General features: G+C 51.9%; 1 long non-coding RNA gene across 1 annotated transcript; it reads left to right on the forward strand.

Annotated features, from left to right (window-relative positions):
• The first annotated feature begins 7,297 nt into the window (after nucleotides 1–7,297).
• On the forward strand, nucleotides 7,298–8,559 carry LOC112628282. The gene is made up of 2 exons (XR_003120414.1): nucleotides 7,298–7,348; nucleotides 8,269–8,559. It is a non-coding gene; the product is annotated as an uncharacterized LOC112628282 (long non-coding RNA).
• Nucleotides 8,560–11,009: the final 2,450 nt, after the last annotated feature.

Consider the following 11,009-nt stretch of genomic DNA (forward strand, 5'->3'; position numbering starts at 1 on the left):
AGCTCGTCCTGGTTTTAGCAGTGAAAGCCCTGTGTGCTCATCCTGGGGCCTGCTGCCCATCATTTAAATAACCAAAGGAGGCCGGGTGTGGTGGCTCACGCCTGTAATCCCAGCACTTTGGGAGGCCGAGGCAGACGGGTCACTTGAGGACAGGAGTTTGAGACCAGCCTGGGCAACATGGTGAAACCACGTCTCTACTAAAAATACAAAAATTAGCTGGGTGTGGTGCTACGCGCCTGTAATCCCAGCTATTTGGGAGGCTGAGGGACCAGAATCTCGTAAACCCAGGAGACAAAGGTTGCAGTGAGCCGAGATTGCACCACTGCATTCCAGCCTGGGCGACAGAGTGAGACCCTGTCTCAAATCAATCAATCAATCAATAACTAAGGGAGGCTGACCTAAGCAATTCTTCCCAACGTCCTTCCCGCCTTTCCTGATCACTTTTGAAAACTGCTGGAAAATTCTCTACCTTAAGAAAGATGGGAAAATCTATCTACACACTCGCCCTGCCCCACACATACCCACAGACGGATGCAGCCTCTCTGAGGGCTTCTCAGGCTTTTGACTGTGACCCCACTATAAGAAATATGTTTACATTATTGCTCAGTGTGTGCACACACAAGTATAGGCACACACACGCACACACACGCACACACTCGGGAGTCATAATACTAAGTAGAGACAATGACAACAGAGAGAGGTTGGAGTCAAATAACTAACCCTTCTCACCAGGGACCCAGGCATAGATGTGGCAGCCCCTTACCGCAGCCTCTGCCGGGGACAACTTTTCTGGGAGGAAGGCCTCAGGGCAGAATGCAGCCTCCACCTTCCCAAGGCTCAGCTTGGGAGTCAGTGGTGGGAAAAGTCGGAAAGCAAGGCTGCAGGGTCAGCCTCTATTCCCCAATCAGGAAGAAACGCCGGGAGGGAGAAGTCTCTGCCCGAGGCAGGAGGCCCCGGCTGTTTTGTGGGCTCTGCCAGGAGCGTTGGGTTTCTAGCCTTGGTTCCCAGGAGCGGTTTCCCCTCCCAGGGCCCCTCTGACCTCATCTATACAATAACCTGCAAGACCATGGCACCGCTAAACGCTGTCTTCAGATTCGGAGAGTTTACAAAGATCGTTCTCTCCCTCACTTATTCTACAAAGGTTTATTATGGTACCCAGAAACATCAGACACTGAGTCAGGCCCTGGAGCTAAAAAAGACAAAGAAGTCACAGTCCCAGAGCCCACAGAGTCTCAGAGCCCAGCCCAGAGACACAGGCTCCCCCACCCAACACCCTGCATGCGCGTCCATGTGTGCGCCTGTGTGTTGGGGACCGGGGTGTGGGCAGGGCACAGAGCTGCGTATGGTGGCCAGGCCACCTGCACAGGTAAGGCAGCTCCTGCCCTTGCCACCTCATCCTGGAGAGAAGCCTTTCCACGAGCCACACTGTGCTGTTGCCTTTTCCCCACGTGGTCCACGGAGGTTGTAATGCTCAGATTAACACACTCTGAGAATGGAAGTGACAGTGCAGCACAAAGCAGAGGTGACACGCGTGAGCTCACGGCCGGGTCCCCTCCGGCGTCCACCCTCCAAGAAGTCCCCCGCTGTCTGGGCTGCCAGTTTCATTCAGCAAATACTATTCTATAAACAACTGACCCAGATTCTCAGCGTGAATCAGGACGTTTCCCAGGCAGTCGAGGATGTACAGGGTTGAATTTCAATGTTGCTTAAAAGCATTAAAGCTTGAAGGCACACTCAGGCCACTCTTCCATGGGGACAATGGTGCTGGCACCATCCGAAGGCCACAGCCCCCGGGCAGCCAGGACCCCTCCTGGCGCCTCGCTCCCTCATGCTCAGGGCTGACTCAAGGAACCTCTGCAGAAAGAGGTGTTTTAAACTTTAATTAACCTACGTTCTTTCCTAGGCCTCGTGACCTGACTTTCCATCCTCTCTCCATCGGGACCTGCAGCAGCAATAGAATCACCTTCCATTTTAACCCCAATGCCCGTCAAACGTGGCCTGGCCGCCAGAGCAAAAGACGGGAGAATCAGGAAGTAGGGAAGAAGCGGGGACGGACGCATGGGCCAGGGCCACACTGCCCTTGACCCTCCATGTATCCTCACAGAGGTGAGGCGAGGCAAGGGACAGGTCCAGCTGTTCACGCTGGCGGAGTGTGGAGGCTGTGAGAATGCACCTCCCTCGCCCCCCAGAGCCCCAGGAACTGTCATCGGCCCCGGTCCCAGGTGCTGGGCTCTGAAATCCATGTTCTCCCAGCTGCTCCCAGCCAGTGGCCTGGCACGGCAAAGGTACTGAAGCAGGTTCGTTCCCAGGGGACAGGAGATTTGCCGACGGTCCTTTCCTCAGGGCCGGACCTGCAGCACTGACCCACAGCCCTCCCCAGCTGCCTCTTGGAGGGCCCAGATTAACACAGAGACCAGCCACCAACACCACAGTTCATGCCGCCGCCATTCCTCACCCAGCGGTGTCACAGGCCTCCCAGCCGGCACCCCCTGACGCTCTGGCCCCCAGGTTCCATCCTCCATGCAGCAACCAGACCAGCGCTTCGAAAACATGGATATGAGGCCAGGTGTAGTGTAATCCCAGCACTTCGGGAGGCCAAGATAGGAGGACAGTTTGAGCCCAGGAGTTTGGGATCAACCTGGGCAACCACAGTGAGAACTTGTTGCAACAAAAATAAATTTAAAAAAAAAAAAGTAAGTTAAATTAAATTATTAAAAAGACTTGTGACTGAAAGGCTCATAGAGCACCAAAAAAAAGACCCATGCCCACAGACTAAGAGGAAAAGAAAATCTAAACAGCCGAGACCAAATGGAGAAATCTATGTCTGAAACAATACAGAAGTAAAAGACCAGAAGCTATTAGCACAAGAGGAGTCAGGGCATCCTGGGGGACCAAAGGATGTGGGCAGTTGGTATGTCTGTGTCTGCTCAGGAGAGCATACAGATGTTAATTCAGAAAACAGACAGCATTAAAAAGAAGTACAGGGCCAGGCGTGGTGGCTCACACCTGTAATCCCAGCACCTTGGGAGGTCAAGGCAGGTGGATCACGAGGTCAGGAGATTGAGACCATCCTGGCCAGCACGGTGAAACCCCATCTCTACTAAAAATACAAAAATTAGCAGGGCTTGGTGCCACATGCCTGTAATCCCAGCTACTCGGGAGACTGAGCCAGGGGAATCGCTTGAACCTGGGAGTCGGAGGTTGCAGTGAGCTGAGATCATGCCACAGCACTCCAGTCTGGGCAACAGAGTGAGACTCTGTCTCAAAAAAAAGAAAAGAAAAGAGGCTGGGCGCGGTGGCTCACACCCGTAATCCCAGCACTTTGGGAGGCTGAGGCAGGCGGATCACGAGGTCAAGAGATCGAGACCATCCTGGCTAACATGGTGAAACCCCATCTCTACTAAAAATACAAAAAAAAAAAAAAATTAGCCGGGCGAGGTGGCGGGCGCCTGTAGTTCCAGCTACTCAGGAGGCTGAGGCGGGAGAATGGCGTAAGTAAACCTGGGAGGCAGAACTTGCAGTGAGCCGAGACCGCACCACTGCACTCCAGCCTGGGTGACAAAGCGAGACTCCGTCTCAAAAAAAAAAAAAAAGAAAAAGAAAAAAAGAAACGAAAAGGAAAGAAATACAGAAAAAGTGGGACCAACTGATATGTCAGATTAAAATGGTAGAAACTCATCCAAATAGATCAACAATTACAATAAAAGAAAGTCGACTAAACCTATCAGTCAAATGATAGACACAGATGCCGTGGATTTTTGAAAACATCATGACACACACAGTTTCCCAAAGACACACATAAAGCCTAAGGACATACAGAAGTGGAAACGAAAGTCTGAAATGATGAAGCGGCGAATGCTTGCCAAGGGAAGATATGATCAGTTGAAAGAGACTCTAAGACAAAGCTGTATTAGGGATAGAGATGGCTACTAAGTAAGAGAAAAGGTTCAATTCACCCAGATGACAAAGTGATTTTAAACCTAAGTGCCCCAGACAGAGTGGCCTCGAAAACCACAACGTGCACAGAGAAACAGGCAGAGCACCGATCTTACTGGGGGGTTTCAGCACACCCCTCAATACACTGATCGTTCAAATATCAGCAGAAAAGCAGCAAGGGCTGACATCGGAAACTCAAGCAACAATGTGCATATAGCATTTGGCAGCCCAGGAAGAACAAATGCTCACGGGGGTCATTTTCGGAAATCTGTCATGGACTACCCCAGCCACGAGAAAGGGCCTCCATGCACTTCAAAGACCAGGTCTCACCCAGACTATGAGCCTGGACCAAGCCCACTAAGACAAGATCTTCCCAACAAAAGGGAGAGATTTTTTTAAAAAGATCTCACATGTTTGTTTTGGATAGCAGAGACCACCACTAAGTCATTCACAGGTTAAAGAAAAATATCAACGTGGAAATACCTATATCTAGTTGGAATTCTGGAAGGAAATTGGCCATGGCTAAGTTTTCTAGAATTGAGAAAAGAAAGATATTGGCACCCAGTCTCAGAGCCCAGCTCTTTAGCGCTCTTGAGAAACAAGGCAGAAACAAGACTTGGCACCAAATATGGAAGGGCAGGAAACAGAACAGCAAGTGGAACCCACACGTGTGCCCTGTGCGTCCTGAGAGAGAGAGCCCCCGCGTGGTGAGTGGGGCGGCCGGGCAGCCAGGGGTCAGACGTTTGTTTACACACAGACACACACGACAACATGCACACAAGGAACCACCCCTCCTGCTCCGTTCTCTGGCATGCACAGCCTCGATATCTGTTTTTCAGGTTGACTGGAGATTGTTGGCCACATTTGCCAAGAAAAGATAAGCCGTCCTCACCCTGGGCTTACCCATGGTGCACAGAACTCCCAGCCCAGAGACCCAGCCACTTCTGAGAACAGAATCACCAGCCACTTTAGAAGGCCCAGCCTAGGCTTGGTGCAGTGGTTCATGCCTGTAATCCCAACACTTTGGGAGATAGAGGATCACTTGAGCCCAGGAGTTCAAGACCAGCCTGGGCAACATGGTGAAAGCCCCTCTCTACAAAAAAAAAAAAATACAAAAATACAAAAATACAAAAATTAGCCAGGCATGATGGCCTGCACCTGTGGTCCCAGCTACTTGGAAGAGTGAGGTGGGAGGATCACTTGAGTGCAGGAGGTCGAGGCTGCAGTGAGCTGAGATCAAACTGAACCACTGTACTCCAGCCCAGGCAACAGGAAAATACCCTGCCTCAAAAAAAAAAAAAAGAAAGAAAGAAAGAAAGAAAGAAAAGAGAAAGAGAAAGAGAAAGAAAAAAGAAAAAGAAAAGAAAAGAAAAGAAGGCCCAGTCTAGGTACAACTTAAGCCCACCAGCATCCTTCGAACCATAGCGGTTCAAATTAAAACAAGCCATTGGCCTAATTCTAATTTTCTTACGGGTAAAATGGAAAAACGTCTGGCCTGAGAAGGAAACGCCATATGTTACTCCTAGGGTGGGCTGATTAAGTCACTCTCCCCATCCGGGGCCAGAGCAGGATCCGTCGGGACTCAGCTTGGTGTGAAATGAGGCCTTTCCTGGAAATGCCGTTCATAGAACGCAACGAAGCAGTCATGACATAACAGCTTGGCATTTCGCTGCATACAAATGCAGACCTTTCAACAAGATGTTGGGATGGCCACCTGCTCTTTGGAAACACGGGGCTGGCAGAGCCCGCCCCTGCCTCTTGTCCCTGGCCCGGCACAATATTGTCTTTGTGTCGTGGACAGAGACCAACACTTCTCCTACGTCCGCTCCTACTGGGGGTTAATCCTAGCCCAGCCAGTGCAGGGGAGACAGGTGTCGCCAAAGAATCACAGTAGCTCCCCTCTCTGCCCTCCTGAGCCTCTGGGAAGTCCCACACTGCCAGGTCATCTGCCCAGGAGCCTTCCCAGACCCTGCCCCCCTCTCCTTCATCTGCATCCAGGCATGTGCCTCATGACATCTCCTTGGGTTTCAGGCCAATATTAAATACACTAATCATGGTGTGGGAAGAGTTTCTGGGTCAACAATAACCAAAGGCACACAGAGACAAGGATTTGAGACAGGCACTGCACTGTGTCCATCTGTCCTCCACCTCTCCACCCCTACATCCTGTAAGAGCTCCAGAGTAGACCCTGGGTACTTCGGGGGTCCCCTCATGGACCACAGGGTCCTAGGGGGCAGGACAGTGGCCAGTTTACCTGGGATTCCCCAGCAGGGCCTGGCCTGAGGCTGATGGTGCTCAGCAACTGTTTGGGATGAGCAAGCTGGTCCCTCCCTGTGCCTCTACATCTGCTCAGCCCCCCTGCCGCCAGCTTGACTGAGGCCTCCTTCCTTGGGCTGGCAGACTGCTGGCCTCCCCTATTCCCTCTACAGACCTGGCAAGGAGCAGCCCGCCCAGAGCACTGGCCCCAGGGTCACCACTCAGAGCCTTGGGGTGCTCACTTCCACCATGGTTTTTGTTGTTTGTTTGGTTGGTTGGTTTTGTTTTTGAGACACAGTCTCACTCTGTCGCCCAGGCTGGGGTGCAATGGTGCAATCTTGGCTCACTGCAAACCTCCGCCTCCCAGGTTCAAGCGATTCTCCTGCCTCAGCCTCCTGAGTAGCTGGGATTACAGGCACCCGCCTCCCTCTGCGCCCAGATAATTTTTGTATTTTTAGTAGAGACAGGGTTTTGCCTTGTTGGCCAGGCTGGTCTCAAACTCCTGACCTCAGGTGATCTGTCTGCCTCAGCCTCCCAGAGTTTTGGGATGTCAGGTGTGAGCCACCACGCCTGGCCCCACCATGGTTTAAACTCTTCCTCTTCCTGTGCAGTGAGGCCCGATCACGCCCCAATATCTGTACGTCAGAGTTGGACATCCCACCTTCACACCCACCCTCAGAGCTGCAGCCCCCATCCCGCTTCTGGCATGCCTCCCACTCCAGGAGCCTTCACAAGTGCTGTTCCCTCTGCCTGGAAAGGCTTCCCTGTTCTCCCATCCAAGTACTAACCAGGCCGGACCCTGCCGAGCTTCCGAGATCAGAGGAGATGGGGTGCACTCAGGGTGGTATGGCCATAGACAACCCTCCCCTATTCTGCTCATCTGGCCGCTTCCTGCTCAGCATTTGGGGCTTCATTTAACTGGCAGCTTCCTTAAGGAGGCCTTCCCTGACCCCCTTCCCTTCCCATTCGCCCCAGCCCACAAGGCACATTGATTCTCTGAACTCAGGGTACTCCTGATTTAGCAATCATCACGTTGCATCATAATTGTTGGTTTCCTTGGAGGCACAGGGTCGGGCTCCGCGTGGGCAGGGGAAGTCTTCAGGGTGTGTTTGCTGGATTAACGAAAGGTAGACGCCAATACCCGACATCCCTGCGGGTGAGGATCCCCCTCCCTCAATCTGATCCTGAGAACACGCCTTCTCAGGCCCTTTGGCCCCACCTACCCTGGCTCTCCCAGGTGAAAAGCAGCTGGTGGTGATAATTTCATGGCTGTGCCGGTTGGAACTTTTACTGTGGGGCCATTTCCTAAGATCATTTCCTAAGACTCTCTCATCACTCTGATGGGGACAGGAAATTGCTCTGGGCACAGCACTTGTGTGATCTCCAGCCACAAAGAGCCATTAATCTGGCCAAGAGCAGAAGCATAAGGGTGAAGGGAGTGGAGGGGCTGCTGAAGATGGAGATGGTACTTAGTTTTCTTTGGTAGGTAGAAGAGTGCAGAGAGGGCCCTGCTCATCCCAGGAGAATGAAGTAGGCTTTTTGTTCTAAAGGGCCAGGTCTCTAAAAGCAATGTATTATATTGTTCAGGCTGCGTCAGTGGTGTTTGTGTTTTCAAAAGCAATAGTGGGCCGGGTGCAATGGCTCATGCCTGTAATCCTAGCACTTTGGGAGGCCGAGGTGGGTGGATCATTTGAGGTCAGGAGTTCGAGACCAGCCTGGCCAACATGGTGAAACCCCATCTCTACTAAAAAATAAAAATTAGCCAGGCGTGCTGGCAGACGCCTGTAGGCCCAGGTACTCGGGAGGCTGAGGCAGGAGAATCACTTGAACCCAGGAGGTGGAGGTTGCAGTGAGCCGAGATCATGCCACTATACTCTAGCCTGGGCGACAGAGTGAGATTCTGTCTCAAAAACAAAAAACAAAAACAAAAGCAAGAGCGAAAAGCTACCAGGCCGTTGTAGGGGGCTCCCTAAAGTCAGTTTATAACCAGGAACCAAAAACGGCTTGGCATGAGGAGGGGAGGAGGGGGTGTGTGTCTCAATGAGGGGAATGACAACATCTCTTTGTGCTCTACAGGTTTAGAAAATAAAATGGCCAAGCCTCTCCCCAGGCGTCAATGGGGTGGGAGGCATGGCCCAGCTCCTGAAGATGTCATGGCACCATGGGCGGCCACCATGGGGAACTTGGCCGGGATGACAGAGACAGCCCTGCAGCATGGCATTGCTCACAGTGGGGCCAGGCCCTGGAGGAGTCTCCTGAAGCCACGACCATATAGAGTCTGCACCCTCCCCTGCCCCAAACACAGCACGTAGCAGATCAACCTCTGTACTATAAGCCAAGCCAATACGACAAGCACAGTGATCTGTGGACTACTCCCCAAGAACAAAACATCAAAGAACAGCCAAGCTGGCACGCTGACTCATGCCTGTAATCCTAGCACTTTTCGAGGCCGAGGCAGGCAGATCCCTTGAGCCTGGGAGTTCAAGACCAGCCTTGGCAACATGATGAAACCCTGTTTCTACAAAAGGCACAAAAATTAGCTGGGCGTGGTGGGAGGATCACTTGAGCCAAAGAGGTAGAGGCTGCAGTGAGCCTTGATCGCACCCTGCACTCCAGCATGGGCAACAAAAGCAAGACACTGTCTCTAAAAAGTAAATAAATAAAAATAATAGCCATTCATCCTGGCTCTCAGCATCTCCCATCTGCACCCTGTACTGGCCAGTTACCTGGTTCAGACACCATCTCTGCCTTCCCCAAGCTATGCTAGAGAGGGTTACCCCACAAGTCTCCCTAAGCAAAGTCTGACCATAGTAACAGCTAAGGATAGGTGCCTCTGATACTTCAGGTACTGTGCCAGGGGAGTGCCACAATTTACTCACCTGGCATCGGCACCAACCCGCCCAGACGGGCACCATAACTGCCCCCATCCCACTGCTGAGAAACAGGCATAGAGAGACTAAGTAAGTGCTGGGGTTTACTCATCCAGTAAGCAGGAGTGCAGAATTCAGACCCCAAACCCTCCTCACAGCCTTCCAGGGCTCCACCCCGCCCATGGTCTCACCATCCTTCCCAGTCACTGCCACCCACCTGCCCCCTCCTGGGCATCCTCCACACTCCTGGCTGTCCCCTCAATCCCTCCCCCAATACTCTTGGCCTCTGTTGGGTTTTCTCCCTGCTTTCCCCTACCTTCCAGGGTCCCTGATCCCAAAAAGCCCTTCCAGGTTCTCCCTAACCTGATGTGCCTCTCCATCCCTTGAACTCCCAAAGTCTCTCTTAATCTTTTGTCACCACAACTCACAGTTAGGGAAGAATTTTGCAAGACAAACAGCACATACATTCAAATAAGTAACTGAAACAGAACGTTTCCCAGAACGATACTGTACTTAACTGTCACCAGATGCAAAGCACCCTGACCTAGTCTGTGCTGCTTTTATTTTTAAAAATGTTTTGCTGCATAGGATGTGCGACACCAAGAGTGAGCCCGAATGTAGCATGGACCAGGTGGTTATGATGCGTCCATGTTGGTTCATCAAGGGCAATCAATGCGCTACCCAGGGAGATGCTGATAATGGGGCAGGCTCTGCATGCTGGGGGTGAGGGGGCACCTGGGATAGTTCTGTACCTTCCTCTCAATGTTGCTAGGAACCTAAAACTGCTCTAAACTGCTCTAAAAAAATAAGATTTTTGCCTGTAATCCCAGCACTTTGGGAGGCCAAGGCGGGCGGATCACAAGGTCAGGAGATCGAGACCATCCTGGCTATCACAGTGAAACTCCATCTCTATTAAAAATACAAAAAATTAGCCGGGCGTGGTGGCGGGCACCTGTAGTCCCAGCTACTTGGGAGGCTGAGGCAGGAGAGTGACGTGAACCCAGGAGGCGGAGCTTGCAGTGAGCTGAGATCGTGCCACTGCACTCCAGCCTGGGCGACAGAGCGAGACTCTGTCTCAAAAATAAATAAATAAATAAATAATTTTTTTTTTTGAGACAGAGTTTCACTCTTGTTGCCCAGATTGGAGTGCAATGGCATGATCTCGGCTCACTGCAACCTCCACCTCCCAGGTTCAAGTGATTCTCCTGCCTCAGCCTCCCCAGTAGCTGGGATTACAGGCACCCTCCACCACACCCAGCTAATGTTTGTATTTTTATTTATTTTATTTTATTTTATTTTATTTTTTGAGACGGAGTCTTGCTCCGTCGCCCAGGCTGGAGTGCAGTGGCGCGATCTCGGCTCACTGCAACCTCCGCCCCTCCAGGTTTAAGCAATTCTCTGCCTCAGCCTCCGGAGTAGCTGGGATTACAGGCGCGTGCCACCACGCCCAGCTAATTTTTTTGTATTTTTAGTAGAGATGGGGTTTTGCCATGTAGGCCAGGCTGGTCTCGAACTCCCGACCTCAAGTGATCCACCTGCCTCGACCTGCCAAAGTGCTGGGATGACTGGTGTAAGCCACCACACCTGGCCAATAATGTTTTTTAAGAGACAGGGTCTTGCTCTGTTGCCCAGGCTAAAGCTGGGCTGTTGCCCACTTCCTCCCCACTTCCTGATGCTCCTGTCTTTTGCTCTGGGGGCCAGGCCAAGTGTAGCTCACTGCAGCCTTTATCTCCAAAGCTCAAGAGATCCTCTTGCCTCAGCCTCCCGAGCTGGGACTACCGGCACACAACAGCACGCCTGGCTAATTTTTGTGTTTTTTGTAGAGATGAGGCTTCACCATGTTGACCAGGCTGGACCTGAGCTTCTGGGCTCAAGGAATCCTCCTGCCTCTGCCTCCCAAAGTGCTGGATTACAGGTGTGAGCCACTGCACCTGGCCAAAAAAAATT

Source organism: Theropithecus gelada, chromosome 7b (assembly GCF_003255815.1).
Source record: "Theropithecus gelada isolate Dixy chromosome 7b, Tgel_1.0, whole genome shotgun sequence".
Taxonomy (NCBI): Eukaryota; Metazoa; Chordata; class Mammalia; order Primates; family Cercopithecidae; genus Theropithecus; species Theropithecus gelada.